At 46.0% G+C, this 19,738-nt stretch overlaps 1 non-coding gene across 1 annotated transcript; it reads left to right on the top strand.

Moving 5' to 3' along the window:
- Nucleotides 1–15,348: 15,348 nt before the first annotated feature.
- Nucleotides 15,349–15,423, top strand: Trnat-ugu (transfer RNA threonine (anticodon UGU)). Its single transcript has one exon. It is a non-coding gene; the product is annotated as a tRNA-Thr (tRNA).
- The last annotated feature ends 4,315 nt before the right edge of the window (nt 15,424–19,738 follow it).

The following is a 19,738-nucleotide window of genomic DNA, read 5'->3' as shown; positions in this document are numbered from 1 at the left end:
TAGTGGCCGACCGAGCACAAGGCGTAATGCTGCTGAGACAGTTCAGGAAGAAAAGGAGACTGTAGCGAGTTCGTCTATGCACAGGGAAGTGAGCGCTCGTGCATTCGCACTTCGCACCGACATTCCATACACTAGTGTTTGGTAGGCACTTGGGCGTACGCTCCGGTGCTATCCGTACAAAATCCATCGGCATCACAAACTGTTACCTGGCGATTTAGTGAAGCGGAGGGAATTTGCGGTGTGGACGTTTCAAAAGATGGCGGAAGATGACGATTGTTTGAGTAACGTGTTGTGGACCGACGAAGCTCATTTCACGCTCTGAGGGTCTGTCAAAGCCCACAACTGCAGAATTTGGGCTACCGAAAATCCTAGAACTGCCGTGGAAACTCCATTGCACGACGAGAAGGTCACGGTATGGGTTGGATTTACCACATCTACCGTTATCGGGCCTTTTTTCTTCGAGGAAATGCGTGATTCTGCTTTTGTAACTGCTACCGTGAGGGGTAAGAGGTACGCCGATATGTTACAGAATCGCATCATCCCCAGCCTGGCTGATAAACACCTGCTGGAATGTACGATGTTTATGCAGGATGGCGCTCCACCCCATATTGCTAGACGCGTGAAAGATCTCTTGCGCACGTCGTTTGGTGATGATCGTGTGCTCAGCCGCCACTCATGATTGGCCTCCCAGGTCCCCAGACCTAAGTCCGTGCGATTATTGGCTTTGGGGTTACCTGAAGTCGCAAGTGTATTGTGATCGATCGACATCTCTAGGGATGCTGAAAGACAACATCCGACGTCACTGCCTCACCATAACTCCAGACATGCTTTATAGTGTCGTTCACATTATTCCTTGACTGCAGCTATTGTTTAAGAATGATGGTGGACATATTGAGCATTTCCTGTAAAGAACATCATCTTTGCTTTGTCTTACTTTGTTATGCTAATTATTGTTATTCTGATCAGATGAAGCGCCATCTGTAGCACATTTTTGGAACTTTTGTATTTTTTTACTTCTAATAAAACCCCATGTCATTCCAAGCATGTGTGTTAATTTGTACCTCTCTATCTACATTATTCGATGATTTATTCAGTTTTCAAAGTTATACTGACTTTTTGATAACCCGGTATTTTACAAATATGTCATCAATTTATTAGTTAAATGTTTATTTGACACTACAATAGCGAAGCCATAGTCAAAGTACATTCATTTTTTTCTTTAAAAATTATGTTCTGTAACTATGGCTTCACTATTGTAATACCAAATAAACATTTAAGTAATATTTTGGTCACACTCCTTACGACAATTATGTAGCAATATAGAATTTATTAGTTGATAGCTACTGTAAAATATTTTTACAGTAAAATACAAAGAAAAAAAAAACTACGCACCACGAAGGGATTATAGGAGAATGAGACGGAAATCGGTACATGTCATGTACAAACACAGAGGATTACAATTTCAGAAAAACTGGGCGATTTAGTCAAGAGAAAGAGCTTCACAAATTGAGTAAGTCAATAATGCGTTAGTCTACCTCTGACACTTATACAAGCAGTTATTCGGATTTACATTGATAGAGTTGTCGGGTGTCCTCCTGAGAGATATTGTGGCAAATTTTGTCCAATTGGCGGGTTAGATCGTCAAAATCCCGAGTTGGTTGGAGGGTTCCCCCCACAGTACTCTAAACGATCTCTGTCGGGGAGAGATCTGGCGATCTTGCGGGCCAAAGTGGGGTTTAGCAACCACGAAGACAAGCAGCAGAAACTTTCGTCGGGTGCTACCGGTCGTTATCTTGTTGAAACGTAAGACCAGAATGACTCGCCATGAGGGGCAACAAAACGGGTCATACAATATCGTCGACATAACTCCGTGCTGTAAGGCTGCCATGGATGACAACCAAAGAAGTCCTCCTGTGAAAAAAAAGGAACCCAAGACCATCACCTCTGGTTGTCGGGCTGTATGGAGGGAGACAGTAAGGTTAGTATCCCACGACTGTCTGGAGCACCTCCAACGACGTCTTCCGCCTGGAATCTCATTGACTGGAGTAGAATTGTCTTCAGTGAAAAGTCCCGCTTCGAAGTAGAATGGAAATGCTGTGTGGCTGGGGCCTCCCGTCGGGTAGACCGTTCGCCGCTTCGAAGTGAGCCGTGGTGACCAGTGCAGACGTGTATGGAGACGGGCAGAACCGTGGTGGGACACCAACCAACTGACGCCTGCTATACGGCCCGACAATCTGGAGTGATGGTATAAGCTGTCATTTTATTTCATAGCAGGGCCCCTTTGGTTGTCATCCGCAGCACCGTTACAGCGTAGCGGTATATCGACGATATTGTATGCCCCGTTTTCTTGCCCTTCATGGTAAGCTATTCTGGGCTTACATTTCAGCAAGATAATGGCCGCCGCCTACGGCGAGAGTTTCCATTGCTGTCTTCGTGCCTATCAAACCCTATCTTGGTTTGCAAGATCGCCGGATTTCTCCCCAATTAAGAGCGTTTGGAGCATCATTGGTAGGGCTCTCCAACTATCTCAGGAATCAGACGATCTAACGCCCAATTGGACAGGGTTTGTCGCGATCTAACAACTCTATGAATCAATGCTATGCTGAATAACTGTTTGCATAAGAGCCAGAGGTGGATCAACGCGTTATTGACTTGCTCAGTTTGTGGAATTCTTTCTATTGAATAAGGAATCTATTTTTTTCTTAAGTTGTATTCATTTGTTTGCCTATATTAGAACATCACATCTGCGGATGTCCGTCCCATTCGGATAATTCCTACGTGGCGAGTCTTTTTTTGTCTGAGAGTGTATTGTGCATCGATTATTTATACACCGCCGAGGTCGGAAGCGTCGTCTCATTCACAGCAAGTAGACGCTGCCCTCAGTGAGGTAGCACGAACTGTTACTGGGTACTTGATACCTACACGTTTGACCGCTGTTTACGCCCTTGCGGCTATAGTTCCACCCTAAACCTGAAGAGCAGTAGCTGCAGGAAACCAGAGGGCGATGCAGACAGGAGACACATAACATATGCTGTATAACCACCCTGTTGTTACGTCACGCCTGAGGTCGAGGAACAATTTCCCCAAGAGAAGTACCCCCTTCACAGTTGCACTTGACACTAGAAGCAGAAATCTATGCCGGGAGATCTATTAACGAATTGAAAGAGAAATTTCATGGGGCCACACGCTCACATACCCCATAAGGTTAAAACTCATTCGTCTCAAATGCAGAAACAGCTATAGATCTGTAGAAAACGATTCATGTGAATGTGAGGAAATCCAAATACACCACCTACTCCTCTGCATACTCTTGGAAGAAGCAGTGAAATTGCAAGGCTTAGTTTTACCGAAGGACAACACTGTAAATGACGCCAAATACTGGAGAGGGAAGATCTTGTGCTCAAAGGACACGGGAAGTAAGTAAAGTAAGTTTTAATTATTTCTTCATTCTTGAATTTGACGATAACAAACTGTTAAAGCGTGTAATTTGCAATTGACGTGAATAAAAAAGTGAGTCTGGGTTATTTTTTGGCCTCATTTATCCCCGTGTCTCCCGCAATGACCAAGACAGTAAAATTAGATGCATGGGCGCATGCGGAGCGATGGCGACTATCTTTCTGCCCACTATCTGTCTGCAAGTGGAACGGCAAAGGGGAGAGGTAGATGCGACTAAGGTGATGTACACCATCTAGCCTTCGGTCGCCCGCCATGTGGTCCAGATTACTGATGTACACTATTTGATCAAAAGAATCAGGACATCTGTTACTGGAGTCCGCAGCTAGTGGCCTCGCTTCCCGAGCACGGGTTCCCGGGTTCGATTCCCGACCGGGTCAGGCATTTTCACCTGCCTCGAGATGACTGGATGTTTGTTTTGTCCTCATCATTTCATCATAATTCATGAAAGTGGCGAGATTGGGCTGAGGAAAGGCTGGGAATTTGTACGGGCGCTGATAACCACGCAGTTGAGCGCCGCACAAACCAATCATCATCTATTAGTATGGGGTTTTTCCACCCTTCGGTGTTGTGGCAGATTGAACTCTGCTGTAGACACTTCCAAAGAGGTGTCTGAATGTCAAGAGGAATGGCACACAATTCTTCCTCAAGAGGCGAAACAAGAAAAGGTAGTGATGTTGGACATCGGGGTCTGGAGTGAAGTCGAGGTTTACCTGATACGGGGCTGAGAAAAAAAAAAGGTATTCTAAAAAGAATGGTTTTTTTGTTTTTGGGGTTATATTTTTTTAATTTTTCAAAAAATTGCTGTATATAACTTCACTAATTCCGATTATATCTCACTTTAACCTATCCCATTTCCCTTTTTAAATTCTCTTTTTTCTTTTTTGGGTAGTATTTTTTTAATTTTCCGTATTGACGAATTTAATTTAAATCCTTATGATTAATTAGTTCAAAACACTAAGCAGTTCTTTCAACTACATTATTAGTGCCCCATTTCTTGACCAGCCAGCACTGCATCAGTTGAGAGAATCTTCGCCACCTACAGGCTTGTTTGGTTATAAATAAGAAGTAATTTATGCGACAAAAGACCCGAGAAATTTGCGAAGGTCTATAACATTCTGCATGCTATCGAAAAGGAGTAAATTCTAGTTTTCTGCCATTACTGTTGTACGTCAAGTTAAAGGTTTTTCTGTAAGGGTGATTGTTATTTAGCTGTGTTTCTTATTTTGCATGATGCGTTAAAACTTAACATTTATAAAGTTAATTCTTGCGACAGTAAATAGCCGCCTTCACTAAATATGATGGCTCATTTTCATTTGTATAAGGCTAACTAGGTAACATTCTGTACGTTTATATTTTCATGATTATATATAATTGGGTTTTCTTTGTTTTAGTGGGTTTTTAAATGGTTTTTTTAAGAAGGTGGCATGGCTTTTTTTGAGTCGGGTTAAACTGATGTCATCCTAAAGCTGTTGAATTCGCTTCATGTCGGCGCTCGGAGCAGATCAGTCAACATCTGGAATGGTATTGCCCACAAATCATTCCCTACCAGTTGCTACTTTACAACACGGTGTACTTACATTCTGATACAATCGATCATCGTGTCTGAACTGTTTCTTTAGCGTATGCAGTACACAGTCAACATCTACATCTACGTGATTACTCTGCTATTCACAATAAAGTGCCTGGCGAAAGGTTCAATGAACCACCTTCAAGCTGCCTCTCTACCGTTCCACTCTCGAACGGCGTACGGGAAAAATGAGCACTTAAATTTTTCAGTGCGAGCCCTGATTTTTCAGTGCGAGCCCTGATTTCTCTTATTTTATCGTGATGATCATTTCTCACTATGTAGGTGGGTGCCAACAGAATGTTTCCGCAATCGGATGAGAAAACTGGTGATTGAAATTTCATGAGAAGATTCCGTCGCAACGATGCCACTCCAGTTCTGTAGCACTATCTCCCTCATTTCGCGATAATACAAAACGAGCCGCCCTTCTTTGAAGTGTGTCGATGTCATCCATCAGTCCCACCTAATGCGGATCCCACACTGCACAGCAATAGTTCAGAATAGGGTGGACAAATGTGCTGAAGAATGGGTTCATATCTTCCCGTATTTAGCAGTTTCTTAAGCGCAATAAGAGGGCCACGTCATAATCAGGAGATACACCGAACTACTGTGGCACCAGTTCCTTCGTACTTCACTGCTGAGACTACACAGGTAACGTTCTCCAGGCATTCGACAAACCGAAACGTTTTCATGGGATTTCCACAGGGTGTAGTATAGTTTCGTCACACCACATCACTCTTTTGTAATCATCCACTGTCCAAAAACGTCGCTCTTTACACCACCTCAAGCGTCAATAAGCACTGGCTGTAGAAATGTTCGGCTTTTAAGGAGCTACCCTGATTTTGTCTCCCTGCACACAGTCCTTTTGTTAGTTGGACTGCTGGTAGCATTTTTGAACGCAAGCGTGATCCCTTCCGCTGATTACAAATGATTTTTTGCAACAATCCTCCACAACGCTCGATGGTCCCAATCTGTCAGTACACGAAAAATGAGTGTAACTTCATCCTCTGGAGTATGGGACTACGGCTGGTCAATTTCCAATAATACAAAACCTAAATAACGGCTATTGTTTTTGTACTATTTGTCAGTACACGAGTTCTGCCTGGTCTCGTTTTAGCTGTGGTTCTTCCTTCGCCATTCCACTTCGTAATCACGTTACAAACAGCCGACCTGGGAACCTTTAGAAGGGTTGAAATGTTCTTAATGGATTTGTCACTCAGACGTCCGAAGTCACTGAGCTCTCTTGAACGACCCATTCTTCTGTTACTCCTCTGCTGACTGCAGAATATTCCCCGCCTACTTTCATACTGGTGGGCCAGTCTTCCGTCACATCAGGTGGTAAGTGTCGCATTACGTAAGGGTGTCCGAATACTTCTGACCAGATAGTTTAGATGTAGGAAACAATTTTCTGATTTTCTGGGCTGTAGTTTCACAGCAGTCCACCCTTACACTAGGATAGGAGAGTTCAAGAGGCGGCTAGGAGAGCATGCAAGCTCACGCTTGCTCTCCGCCTGACAAGGAAAACCTCCCTCGCAACCCACTCAGATTTAGTCGTAAGTTGGCCTATTGGATAGCCCATCAAAAACTGAACACAGATCGAACATAAAAAGAGGAAGAAGTTGTACTGAACTGTGAAAAAAGAAGAGAAATAGAAACAGTGAACGCTACAAACTTTATATGTGTAATATCGAGTAACAGTAATGAGATTCGAGCGGTGGTCATGTGTTCACGGTGTTAGACTGCGAAGGGGAAGATCCGGATTCAAATCTCCCTCGTATTCAACATTTTTTTGCACAAAATTACGAACTGTCCGTCCAGTCACTGACGTATCTGTTCGCTTTATTCAGATTTGTGCATATGTCGTGCCGTAACGTCCGTTACCAACAGCGACGTGTAAACAAAGGGACCTCCAGACGTACGTACCTCCTATTTCTTCTACACAGGTACCACATGTTATGCCTCTTGCGTTCCGCTTTAGAAATTTTGACTCTTGAATTCCACCGTTGTAACATAGTTCAGACCCGTTTATTTGTTGTTTTGATGTCTGTGAGAGGTCTAGGCGGCACCTCGCCTGCACTCGCTACTCATCACACTTACTTACGACGGTAATATCTTCTTACCACATACTCATATTCTGTGGTGAGTAGCGAGTATAACCAGATATTAGTCAGTACATTTCCTACCCCCCCCCTTCCTACTAGAACCTTCCCGGTTTTCCCCCGCACTGTCGCCAACATTGGAGCCTAACTAATAGTTAGAATCAATAGCAGTATTCATTGAACACTTTTACTTTTAAAATGGAAGATAAATGATGTATAGTTGTTGCAGATTATTAACCCACGAACGAATAAGTCAGTGAGACAATTAGTATTGCATGTTTCTAACAAACTATTTTTGTACAATGGTGAATCGCGAGTGCTACCTATAACTCATTTTTAGAAAATAAAGCTACAAAACACGCTTCCTCTCCATCTCTCCTCTCCTCTCCCTAGTCACACGTACTTCACCCACAATCTGCGCCCACATTTAAAATCAAACAAGTCAAGATATGTGCACTACACCTATTACTTGCAATTTACTTGATGGCTGCACTCCTTACTTCTGAAATGACAGGAACTGAAAGCCTTATACTGCGAATGCTTTGTGTCTGACCACAGCCGCTAACAATAACAATAATAATAACAGTAATAATATGTAGGCCCTACAGCACTACAGTAGCCATTACACAGTATGTTGCATTATCAATTAGTTCTCTTATCTGTTGCCGAGTGAATGATGAAGAAATTTCTAGTCCATTGCGGCAACTGTCTAAGATTCAGAGAAGGCTTTTTCAAGATATATTTAATTTTACTGTCGGAGGTGCGCGATACGAAGCTCAAAATATGCGTGCAGTGCGTGGATTATGCGCGAAAAATGTTCATATCTTCGTTTCATAATCTGTAATCTCGATTACACAGCGACACACGTTAATGCTAGTATTTGAGAAAATGCAATTACTGGTAACTTATGTAATGAGTATTACAGTCTTACAAAATATCGATAACAGTAAGAACCATCAGAAAAAAAACTGAGTTTTGTTCTCTGTATACATAAATGATTTGGCGTACAGACTGGACCGCAATCTGTGCTTGTTTGCCTATCATGCCGCGGTGTACGGTAAGGTGTCGAAGTTGAGTGACTGCAGGAAGATACAGCATGACTTAGACAAAATTTTCAGTTGGTGTAATGAATTGCAGCTAGCCCTAAATGTGGAAAAATGTACGTTAATGGAGATGAGGAGGAAGAACAAACCTGTAGCGTTCGGATGCAGTATTACTAGTGTCCTGCTCGATACAGTCAAGTCGTTTAAATGTCTGGGCGTAACGTTAGAAAATGATATGAGGTGGAACGAGTATGTGAAGACTGCAGCAGGGAAGGAAAATAGTCGACTTCGGATTATTGGGATAATTTTAGTAAAGAGTGGTTCACTTGTAAAGGAGACCGTGCGAGTAGTGGAAAACACACGAAATTTGGACCAATTGTCCACAATAGCTTCTTCCTTGCAGCGCGCGAAAAAGAGTAGGGACAGGATGGTACAACTCTGTTAAGACATCAGGGAACAATTCCATGGTCTAGTGGAAGTTGTAGAGGGTGAAAGCTGTAGAGGAAGACAGAAATAGGAAAACATCCAGCAAATAATTGAGGACGTAGAGGTTGGGAAAGGAGAGGAATTCCGGGCGGGCCGCATCAAACCAGTCAGCAGACTAATGACTCAATAAAAATTAAATTAAAAGAAAAGAGTTGGTTAAGTGGTGTAGGGAAACCACGGAAAACCTGAATCTGGATTGCTGTACAGGAATCTGAACCGCTGTCCTCTGGAACGCGTGTCCAGCGTCATAGCAACGTGCCCACCCCCCTCGGCTTAGGTTCGTGAACTGTGTTGCTGGATGACGTGAAGGAATTCAAAGGACGAGCGGCCTCGGCGATAGACGGGGCACCGGAAGCTACGAGCAGAGTGAGTGGAGTTGGCTGGCCGCTCTGGCGACGTCCTCGCTGCACAGGTCAGAGCGCGCGACACGGCCGCGACCCACTTCGCGCGCTCTCAGACGGCGACGGGCCGTCCTTCCTGATGTCGCGGCTGCCTTCGAAAGCGGGCCGCAGATTCGATTCGTTTCCGCGGCAGCGGCCGCCTGGCTCCGTCGCTGTCCAGACAACGACCGCAATTTGGGTAATTTGGCAGTGTGGCCGGAGCCCTCCACCATCCACTTCCGAACTTCCCGCCACTCTCGCCTCCATGTTTTTGCTAACTTCCAAAACGATGTTCTACATCTACTTTACTGTACACAGATACTCCGCAAGTCACCGTACGGTGCGTGGCGGAGGATACCCTGTACTACTACGCCCCCTTCTAAAAGCCTGGTACCGCAAGTCTCTAGAGGAACGGAAGGTTCCAAATCATTGGAAAAGAGCACAGGTAGTTCCAGTTTTCAAGAAGGGTCGTCGAGCAGATGCGCAAAACTATAGACCTATATCTCTGACATCGATCTGTTGTTGAATTTTAGAACATGTTTTTTGCTCGCCTGTTGTTGTTGTTGTGGTCTTCAGTCCTGAGACTGGTTTGATGCAGCTCCCCACGCTACTCTATCCTCTGCAAGCTCCTTCATCTCTCAGTACCTACTGCAACCTACATACTTCTCAATCTGCTTAGTGTATTCATCTCTTGGTCTCCCTCTACGATTCTTACCCTCCACGCTGCCCTCCAATGCTAAATTTGTGATCCTTTGATGCCTCAGAACATGTCCTACCAACCTATACCTTCTTCTAGTCAAGTTGTGCCACAAACTTCTCTTCTCCCCAATCCCATTCAATACCTCCTCATTAGTTACGTGATCTACCCACCTAATCTTCAACATTCTTCTGTAACACCACATTTCGAAAGCTTCTATTCTCTTCTTGTTCAAACTATTTATCGTCCACGTTTCACTTCCATACATGGCTACATTCCATACAAACACTTTCAGAAACGACTTCCTGACACTTAAATCTATATTCGATGTTAACAAATTTCTCTTCTTCAGAAACGCTTTCCTTGCCATTGCCAGTCTACATTTGATATACTCTCTACTTCGACCATCATCAGTTATTTTTCTCTCCAAATAGCAAAACTCCTTTACTACTTTAAATGTCACATTTCCTAATCTAATTCCCTCAGCATCACCCGACTTAATTCGACTGCATTCCATTATCCTCGTTTTGCTTTTGTTGATGTTGATCTTATACCCTCCTTTAAAGACACTGTCCATTCCGTTCAACTGCTCTTCCAGGTCCTTTGCTGTCTCTGACAGAATTACAATGTCATCGGCGAACCTCAAAGCTTTTATTTCTTCTCCCTGGATTTTAATACCTACTCCAAATTTTTCTTTCGTTTCCTTTACTGCTTGCTCAATATACAGATTGAATAACATCGGGGAGAGGCTACAACCCAAACTCACTCCCTTCCCAAGCACTGCTTCCCTTTCATGCCCCTCGACTCTTATAACTACCATCTGGTTTCTGTACAAATTGTAAATATCCTTTCGCTCCCTGTATTTTACCCCTGCCACCTTTAAAACTTGAAAGAGAGTATTCCAGTCAACATTGTCAAAATGCTAGAAACGTAGGTTTGCCTTTCCTTAATCTTTCTTCTAAGATAAGTCGTAGGGTCAGTATTGCCTCACGTGTTCCAGCATTTCTTCCCCGAGGTCGGCTTCTACAAGTTTTTCCATTCGTCTGTAAAGAATTCGCGTTAGTATTTTGCAGCGGTGACTTAATAAACTGATAGTTCGGTAATTTTCACATCTTTCAACACCTGCTTTCTTTGGGGTTGAAATTATTATATTCTTCTTGAAGTCTGAGGGTATTTTGCCTGTCTCATACATCTTGCTCACCAGATGGTAGAGTTTTGTCAGGGCTGGCTCTCCCAAGGCTGTCAGGAGTTCTAATGGAATGTTGTCTACTCCCGGGGCCTTGTTTCGACTCAGGTCTTTCAGTGCTCTGTCAAACTCTTCATCATGTCATTTCTGGAAACCCAGGATCTACTCTGTAGGAATCAACATGGATTCCGGAAACAGCGATCGTGTGAGACTCAACTCGCTTTATTTGTTCATGAGACCCAGAAAATATTAGATACAGGCTCCCAGGTAGATGCTATTTTCGTTGACTTCCGGAAGGCGTTCGTTACAGTTCCGTACTGTCGCCTGATAAACAAAGTAAGAGCCTACAGAATATCAGTAACAGCTGTGTGGCTGGATTGAAGACGTTTTAGCAAACAGAACACAGCATGAAACTTCCTGGCAGATTAAAACCATGTGCCGGACCGCGACTCAAACTCGGGACCTTTGCCTTTCGCGGACTAGTGCTCTCCCAACTGAGCTACCCAAGCACGACTCACGCCTCGTCCTCACAGCTTTACTTCTGCCAGTACCTTGGCTCCTACCTTCCAAACTTTACAGAAGCTCTCCTGCGAACCTTGCAGAACTAGCACTCCTGAAAGAAAGGATATTGCGGAGACATGGCTTTGCCACAGCCTGGAGGATGTTTCCAGAATGAGGTTTTGACTGTGCAGCGGAGTGTGCGCTGATATGAAATTTCTTGGCAGTTTAAAACTGTGTACCGGGCCGAGACTGAGCTACCCAAGCACAACTCACGTCCCGTCCTCACAGCCAGGTACTGCCAGAAGTACAGCTGTGAGGACGGGGCGTGAGTCGTGCTTGGGTAGCTCAGTTGGTAGAGCACTTGCCCACGAAAGGCGAAGGTCCCGAGTTCGAGTCTCGGTCAGGCACACAGTTTTAACCTGTCAGGATGTTTCATACCACCGCACACTCCGCTGCTGAGTGAAAATCTCATTCTGAGAACACAGCATGTTGTTCTCAATGGAGAGACGTCTACGGACGTTAAAGTAACCTCTGGCGTGCCACAGGGGAGTGTTATGAGACCATTGCTTTTCACAATATATATAAATGACCTAGTAGATAGTGTCGGAAGTTCCATGTGGCTTTTCGCGGATGATGCTGTAGTATACAGAGAAGTTGCAGCATTACAAAATTGCAGCGAAATGCAGGAAGATCTGCAGCGTATAGGCACTTGGTGTAGGGAGTGGCAACTGACCCTTAATATAGACAAATGTAATGTATTGCGAATACATAGAAAGAAGGATCCTTTATTGTATGATTATATGATAGCGGAACAAACACTGGTAGCATTTACCTCTGTAAAATAAATAGGAATATGCGTACGGAACGATTTGAAGTGGAATGATCATATAAAATTAATTGTTAGTAAGGCGGGTGCCAGGTTGAGATTCATTGGGAGAGTACTTATAAAATGTAGCCCATTAACAAAGGAAGTGACTTACAAAACACTCGATCGACCTATACTTGACTATTACTCATCAGTGTCTTATCCGTACCAGGTCGGTTTGACGGAGGAGATAGAGAAGATCCAAAGAAGAGCGGCGCGTTTCGTCACAGGGTTATATGGTAAGCGTGATAGCGTTACGGAGTTGTTTAGAAAACTCAAGTGGCAGACTCTGCAAGAGAGGCGCCCTGCATCGCGGTGTAGCTTGCTGTCCAGGTTTCGAGAGGGTGCGTTTCTGGATGAGGTATCGAATATATTGCTTCCCCCTACTTATACCTCCCGAGGAGATTACGAATGTAAAATTAGAGAGATTCGAGCGCGCACGGAGGCTTTCCGGCAGTCGTTCTTCCCGCGAACCATACGTGACTGGAACAGGAAAGGGAGATAATGACAGTGGCACATAAAGTGCCCTCCGCCACACACCGTTGGGGGGTTTGCGGAGTATAAATGTAGATGTAGATGTCATTTCCCTTTCTATTCCACTCGCAAGCAGAACGAGGGAAAAACGACTGTCTCTACGCCTCCGTATCAGCCCTAATTTCTCGTATCTTATCTTCGGGCTCCTTACGCTCAATGTATTTTGGCGGCAGTAGAATCGTCCGGCAGTCGCTTCAAATGCCGGTTCTCTAAATTTTCTCAATCGTGCGTCTCGAAAAGAACGTCGCCTTCCCTCCAGCGATTCCCATTTGTGTTCCCGAAGCATCTCCAAAACACTTACGTACACTCCTGGAAATTGAAATAAGAACACCGTGAATTCATTGTCCCAGGAAGGGGAAACTTTATTGACACATTCCTGGGGTCAGATACATCACATGATCACACTGACAGAACCACAGGCACATAGACACAGGCAACAGAGCATGCACAATGTCGGCACTAGTACAGTGTGTATCCACCTTTCGCAGCAATGCAGGCTGCTATTCTCCCATGGAGACGATCGTAGAGATGCTGGATGTAGTCCTGTGGAACGGCTTGCCATGCCATTTCCACCTGGCGCCTCAGTTGGACCAGCGTTCGTGCTGGACGTGCAGACCGCGTGAGACGACGCTTCATCCAGTCCCAAACATGCTCAATGGGGGACAGATCCGGAGATCTTGCTGGCCAGGGTAGTTGACTTACACCTTCTAGAGCACGTTGGGTGGCACGGGATACATGCGGACGTGCATTGTCCTGTTGGAACAGCAAGTTCCCTTGCCGGTCTAGGAATGGTAGAACGATGGGTTCGATGACGGTTTGGATGTACCGTGCACTATTCAGTGTCCCCTCGACAATCACCAGTGGTGTACGGCCAGTGTAGGAGATCGCTCCCCACACCATGATGCCGGGTGTTGGCCCTGTGTGCCTCGGTCGTATGCAGTCCTGATTGTGGCGCTCACCTGCACGGCGCCAAACACGCATACGACCATCATTGGCACCAAGGCAGAAGCGACTCTCATCGCTGAAGACGACACGTCTCCATTCGTCCCTCCATTCACGCCTGTCGCGACACCACTGGAGGCGGGCTGCACGATGTTGGGGCGTGAGCGGAAGACGGCCTAACGGTGTGCGGGACCGTAGCCCAGCTTCATGGAGACGGTTGCGAATGGTCCTCGCCGATACCCCAGGAGCAACAGTGTCCCTAATTTGCTGGGAAGTGGCGGTGCGGTCCCCTACGGCACTGCGTAGGATCCTACGGTCTTGGCGTGCATCCGTGCGTCGCTGCGGTCCGGTCCCAGGTCGACGGGCACGTGCACCTTCCGCCGACCACTGGCGACAACATCGATGTACTGTGGAGACCTCACGCCCCACGTGTTGAGCAATTCGGCGGTACGTCCACCCGGCCTCCCGCATGCCCACTATACGCCCTCGCTCAAAGTCCGTCAACTGCACATACGGTTCACGTCCACGCTGTCGCGGCATGCTACCAGTGTTAAAGACTGCGATGGAGCTCCGTATGCCACGGCAAACTGGCTGACACTGACGGCGGCGGCGCACAAATGCTGCGCAGCTAGCGCCATTCGACGGCCAACACCGCGGTTCCTGGTGTGTCCGCTGTGCCGTGCGTGTGATCATTGCTTGTACAGCCCACTCGCAGTGTCCGGGTCTGACACGCCGGTGTTAATGTGTTCTTTTTTCCATTTCCATGAGTGTATAATACTTAGGTTTTCATCCGACCATACACGTGAATTGCGACTATTGTAAATGCCTTACCGAGAAAATAGAGCCTTATCTGTCAAGATCAGAATAACGAAGGTATTCACTAGCCTGTTGCGGAAACCAGTGTACATACTCAAGACGAGGTGGACACATCTGATCCCAGGGCCTGCACTCCGTAGACAATAAGGATGAAGCGGCTGCTCACGCAACACATCCCATACTAATGTAGGGCGAATACCGAGCGCAGCAGCAATTGCTCGTGTACTTGTTGAAATGGTTCAAATGGCTCTAAGCACTATGGTACTTAACATCTGAGGTCATCTGTCCCCTAGAACTACTTAAACCTAACTAACCTAAGGACATTACACACATCCATTCCCGAGGCACGATTCGAACCTGCGACCGTAGAACCAGCGCGGTTCCGGGCTGAAGCGCCTAGAACCGCTCGGTCACAGCGGCCGACCGCGCACTTGTCTCTGAATTGTTCTCAAAGTGTAACAGCACGTCTTCCACAATGTTAGGTAAACGTATATATGAAGATAGTAACTGTTCTCGAGAGAACAGATACCAATTTCGAGAACAGTTAATATCTTCATATATATAGTTAAAGGCTACCAAGCCATTGACCTTCGTGTGTGCGAATGCGCACACTTTGCCCGAACTCTTACGAGAATCGTCACATTAGCGTGTGCGTGTAATGAGTGCATGGGCAAATATGTATTAGGTACATTACGTATGTAGATTGTGGACAGTTGCGAATGTGGGTCTCACGGGAAGCGTGCAAGGGATAAGTCCCTGCAGTCGCCCTATTCATCTCTGCCCTCGATGGCTCTGATGGACAGAGCGTCTGCCATGTAAGCAGGAGATCCCGGGTTCGAGTCCCGGTCGGGGCACACAATTTCAGCTGCCCCTATCGAGGTATGTCAGCAACACCTGTCGGCAGCTGAGGGTTTCAACTAGTTATCAGTTAGGTAAATGCACCGTTCGTGGTCTGTACGCATTAGCACTGGCTACCATCAACGGGACGGAATTTCCTAGTCGAGCGTAGATTGCAGTAAGTGTGCGATAATGTGGTCATCTGCGTGCTGGGAAACGTTCGCGGTACATTCGCTGGGCTCTTCGACTATTGACCTCAGTCGCACCGTAAACAAAGTGCACGTCTCGCAGTTCTCCCCACGTGTAGCGCTCCATGTTGACACTGCAACTGTCATGCAGGCACTAGTGCAACCCGCTGTTAACTGACGCAGTGTCGACGAGTGTGACATCACAACACACTACGTACCTAAAACTAACGTTTCGTGTAACAACGTTAGTCACAACGACTTTTATCTGCCCCACTCACCTATTACATAAGCATGCTCAGAGCTCACGTAATATTGGTTCCCTACACATGGCTGCTTTACGAAGTATATTTGTTTTTCCCTCCAGTATCATCCCTGCTAGATTGGGCAACGGAATTTGGAACGCCCTGTATGTTACTGATTTTTCACTTTGTTTTATAGTAACTTTTTAATCACTCGCCGTTTCAGCTATGCACATTTCTCCTCACGACACCGCTCTCGTCGCTTAGAACATCCCTGGCCAGTGTCCAGTATCGCGTGCAAGACGCGACTCTGCGACCTGCCTGCAGGTATTAAGCCAGGTTTTCCTACGTGCAGGAGTGTCGTGCCACGTAGTACGTAATGCGCCCGGTGTTGCAAGTCATCCCCACGACAGTGACAAAATACTGAAAGAGTTTCCGAAAGAGCGCAGTGCGTAGTGCGCCAGCGCTTTACGTCGGGCATGGTAGACCAACTGGTTCTGGGCGAGAATAATGAGTTGTACGCTGCATTCTAGCGAAGCAGTTGTTGCAAGTCAGGTTAAGTTCGTGTGCAAAAGGGATACAAAACGTTCTAAAAGCTACAAGTGGTTTCTATGCCGAGGAGGAAAATCTGGAAACTTACGCAGTGTCAAAAACACATTGCTGACTGTTTTTCTGCGCTCCGCGTAAGTCTGGAACAAATAATCCTCTTCTTTCTCGTCCATTATATGCTTGTCAATTAGAAGACCCAGAAGTTTCCATTTCTTTTCCCCAACATGAGCGTATTAAAAACAAATCTCGATTACATTCATGAAAGGTTCTCTCTCTTCGCACAGTTTAGCAAGCAGTACACATCGCACAACGCAAAATTTCGCCAGATATTAGCGAGGATAGCTGGTGGTCTACAGTGCAATTTATTCTGACGCAGTCAGCTCCAAAATCAAAATATGGCTAATGCAATACGAAGTACTGGACACTTTAATTACAATACCGTCTTGAACAGTTATCTGTGGGGTCCTCGTGGACGCAGTAAGTACAGTCCTTTCTTGGAAATTTACTTACAACCACAGATTTTCCTTTGCCTTTCTTTTCATCCCTGTTCAGAAAATATTAAAAGATACAGTATATTAATTATTCTTTCGGTTTACTTGCAGTGTACGTATCGTAATAATTTAAAATGAAAAAGGTTTCCGCAGACGTACACTATCCCAAGACCCTCGGATTACAGTCGTGTAATTTTTCGGCCGCTGCTGCCGTTTTACGTCCCATGCGGTCGAACAGTGAATTAACTGATTTCCACTTATGATTGGTTCGCCGAACAATAACATCCGTGTTGATTCCCCTAAATTTCGGCTACCGGCGCTTCGGTAATCCATTCCACCCCCGCACAGATATATCACATAGGCTTGAGAGAAGTCAGTGCGCTGTGTGTGAGCGATTGAGGTTGAAATAATGACAAGTGAAAAGGGCAAGAAACTGTTTATCGTAGACGGTTATAAATTCTGTTTCCGTAAGTGTCTCGTCGATGGCGTTTATAGATACAAGTGAACCATGAGAACATGTAAGCGTTTTTTCAAATTACATTTTTTAAATTGTATTGTCGATTTACAATTAGACCAAAATCGTGAAAGGTATGACGTTGGTGTATTAAAGACTAAGAGAATCGAGAGGAAAAGTACACTGAACACCCACAGAAGCTGGTACATCTGCCTTATATCGCGTAGGACCGCCGCGAGCACGCAGAAGTGCCGTAACACGAAGTGGCATGGACTCGACTAATGTCTGGAGTAGTCCTGGAGGGAACTGATACCATGAATCCTGCAGGGCTGTCCATAAATCCGTAAGAGTACGAAGGGGTGGAGATCTCTTCAGAACAGCACGTTGCAAGCCATCCCATACAATACTGTTCATGTCCGGGGAGTTTGGTGGCCAGAGGAAGTGCTTCAATTCAGAAGAGTGTTCCTGGAGTCACTCTGTAGCAGTTCTGGACGTGTGGGATGTCGCATTGTTCAAATGTTCAAATGTGTGTGAAATCTTATGGGACTTAACTGCTAAGGTCATCAGTCCCTAAGCTTACACACTACTTAACCTAAATTATCCTAAGGGCAAACACACACATCCATGCCCGAGGGAGGACTCGAACGATTCCTGCTGGAATTGCCCAAATCCGTCGGAATGCACAATGGACATGAATGACTGCAGGTGATCAGAGACGATGCTTACGTACTTGTCATCTGTCAGCGTCGTAACCAGACGTATCCAGGGTCCGATATCACTCCAACTGCACACGCCCCACACCATTACCTCATGGGTTCATGAGGTTGCCTCCATACCTGTAAACATCCGTCCGCTCGATACAATATGAAACGAGATTCCTCCGACCAGACAACTTGTTTGCAGTCATCAACAGTCCAATGTCTGTATTGACGGGCCCAGGCGAGGCGTAAAGCTTTGTGTTGTGAAGTCATCAACGTGTGGGCCTTCGGCTCCGAAAGCTCATCTCGATGATGTTTCCACGAATTTGGAAGAAATCGGTGATGATAAGTAGGCTCATTCCGCTTGTAACATCGCACACGAACTAATTTGAAAAGATCGGCCGTTTTCGGTCGGTGTCGGTCGTCATCAGATCCCCTGCTGTCGGTGCTATTGGGAAAGCAGCGATTCCCGCGGCCGCAGGCTGCTCGGTGCCCTCCAACAGCAGACGGCTGCAGTCACGTGACCGCCGGCCCGCTACACACCGTCATTAAACACCAGCCGCCGCGCGGGATTAGCCGAGCGGTCTCAGGCGCTGCAGTCATGGACTGTGCGGCTGGTCCCGGCGGAGGTTCGAGTCCTCCCTCGGGCATGGATGTGTGTGTTTGTCCTTAGGATAATTTCGGTTAAGTTGTGTGTAAGCTTAGGGACCGATGACCTTAGAAGTTAAGCCCCATAAGATTTCACACACATCTGAACAATCCCCAGCCGGGCGGCCGGCACAAGGGCCGGCACAAGGGACGACCGCTCTTCGTTTACTAACAGAGTTATCCTGAAGCGACCTGTCTGCTCCTCTACCTTTTAATTTCGTTGCACAGTGGGAAAAGTGGAGAGTCGAAGTCATTATCGGTAACTCATCGTATTAGTTATTGTAACACACACCGTTGTGGCCAGCAACGATCGTTCGTGATATAGTGTTGGCAGATCGTACACTCTGAGAAAAACTGATTACAGTTTCAGAAAAATTGGACGGTTTATTCGAGAGAAAGAGCTTCGCTGGTCATCGGGGCTCTGTTCGAAGCGAGACTCACCACTGAAGACAATCCTACGCTGATCAATGAGATTCCAGGCTGAAGACGTGTCCGGAGACGCCCTGGTGGCGCGACCTGACTGTCACACGACATAAGGCTCGACAACCAGCAGTGATGGATGGTCTGGGCTGCCATTTTATCTCATAGCAGTATCCGTTTGGTTCTCATCCTCAACACCCTTACAGCATAGCGGTGTGTCGACGATATTCTACGCCCTGTTTTGTTGCTCTTCAAGGCAAGCCATTCTAGGCTTACATTTCAGGAAGGTAATGCCCGCCCACACACGACGAGAGCTCTTACTGTTTGCCTTCTTGCTTGCCAAGCCGTAGCTTGGTCCAAAAGGTCGCCGGATCTCTCCCCAACTGAGAACGTGTGGAGCATTACCGGAAGGGCCCTCCAATCACTTCATGATTCTGACGATATAAAACGCCAATTGGACAGAATTTGGCTCGATATCTCTCAGGAGCGCATCCAACAACTCTATCAACCAATACCAAGCCGAGCAACTACTTGCGTAAGGACCAGAGTTGGATCAGCCCGTTATTGACTTCCTCAAATTGTGAAACTATTTCTCTTGAATAAATTATTCAATTTTTGTGAAACTGTAATCATTTGTTTGTCTGT

This window comes from Schistocerca serialis, chromosome 4 (genome assembly GCF_023864345.2).
Source record: "Schistocerca serialis cubense isolate TAMUIC-IGC-003099 chromosome 4, iqSchSeri2.2, whole genome shotgun sequence".
NCBI lineage: Eukaryota > Metazoa > Arthropoda > Insecta > Orthoptera > Acrididae > Schistocerca > Schistocerca serialis.
The sequence above is the reverse complement of the archived record's forward strand: the minus strand, read 5'-3'. Positions and strand labels throughout refer to the sequence as shown.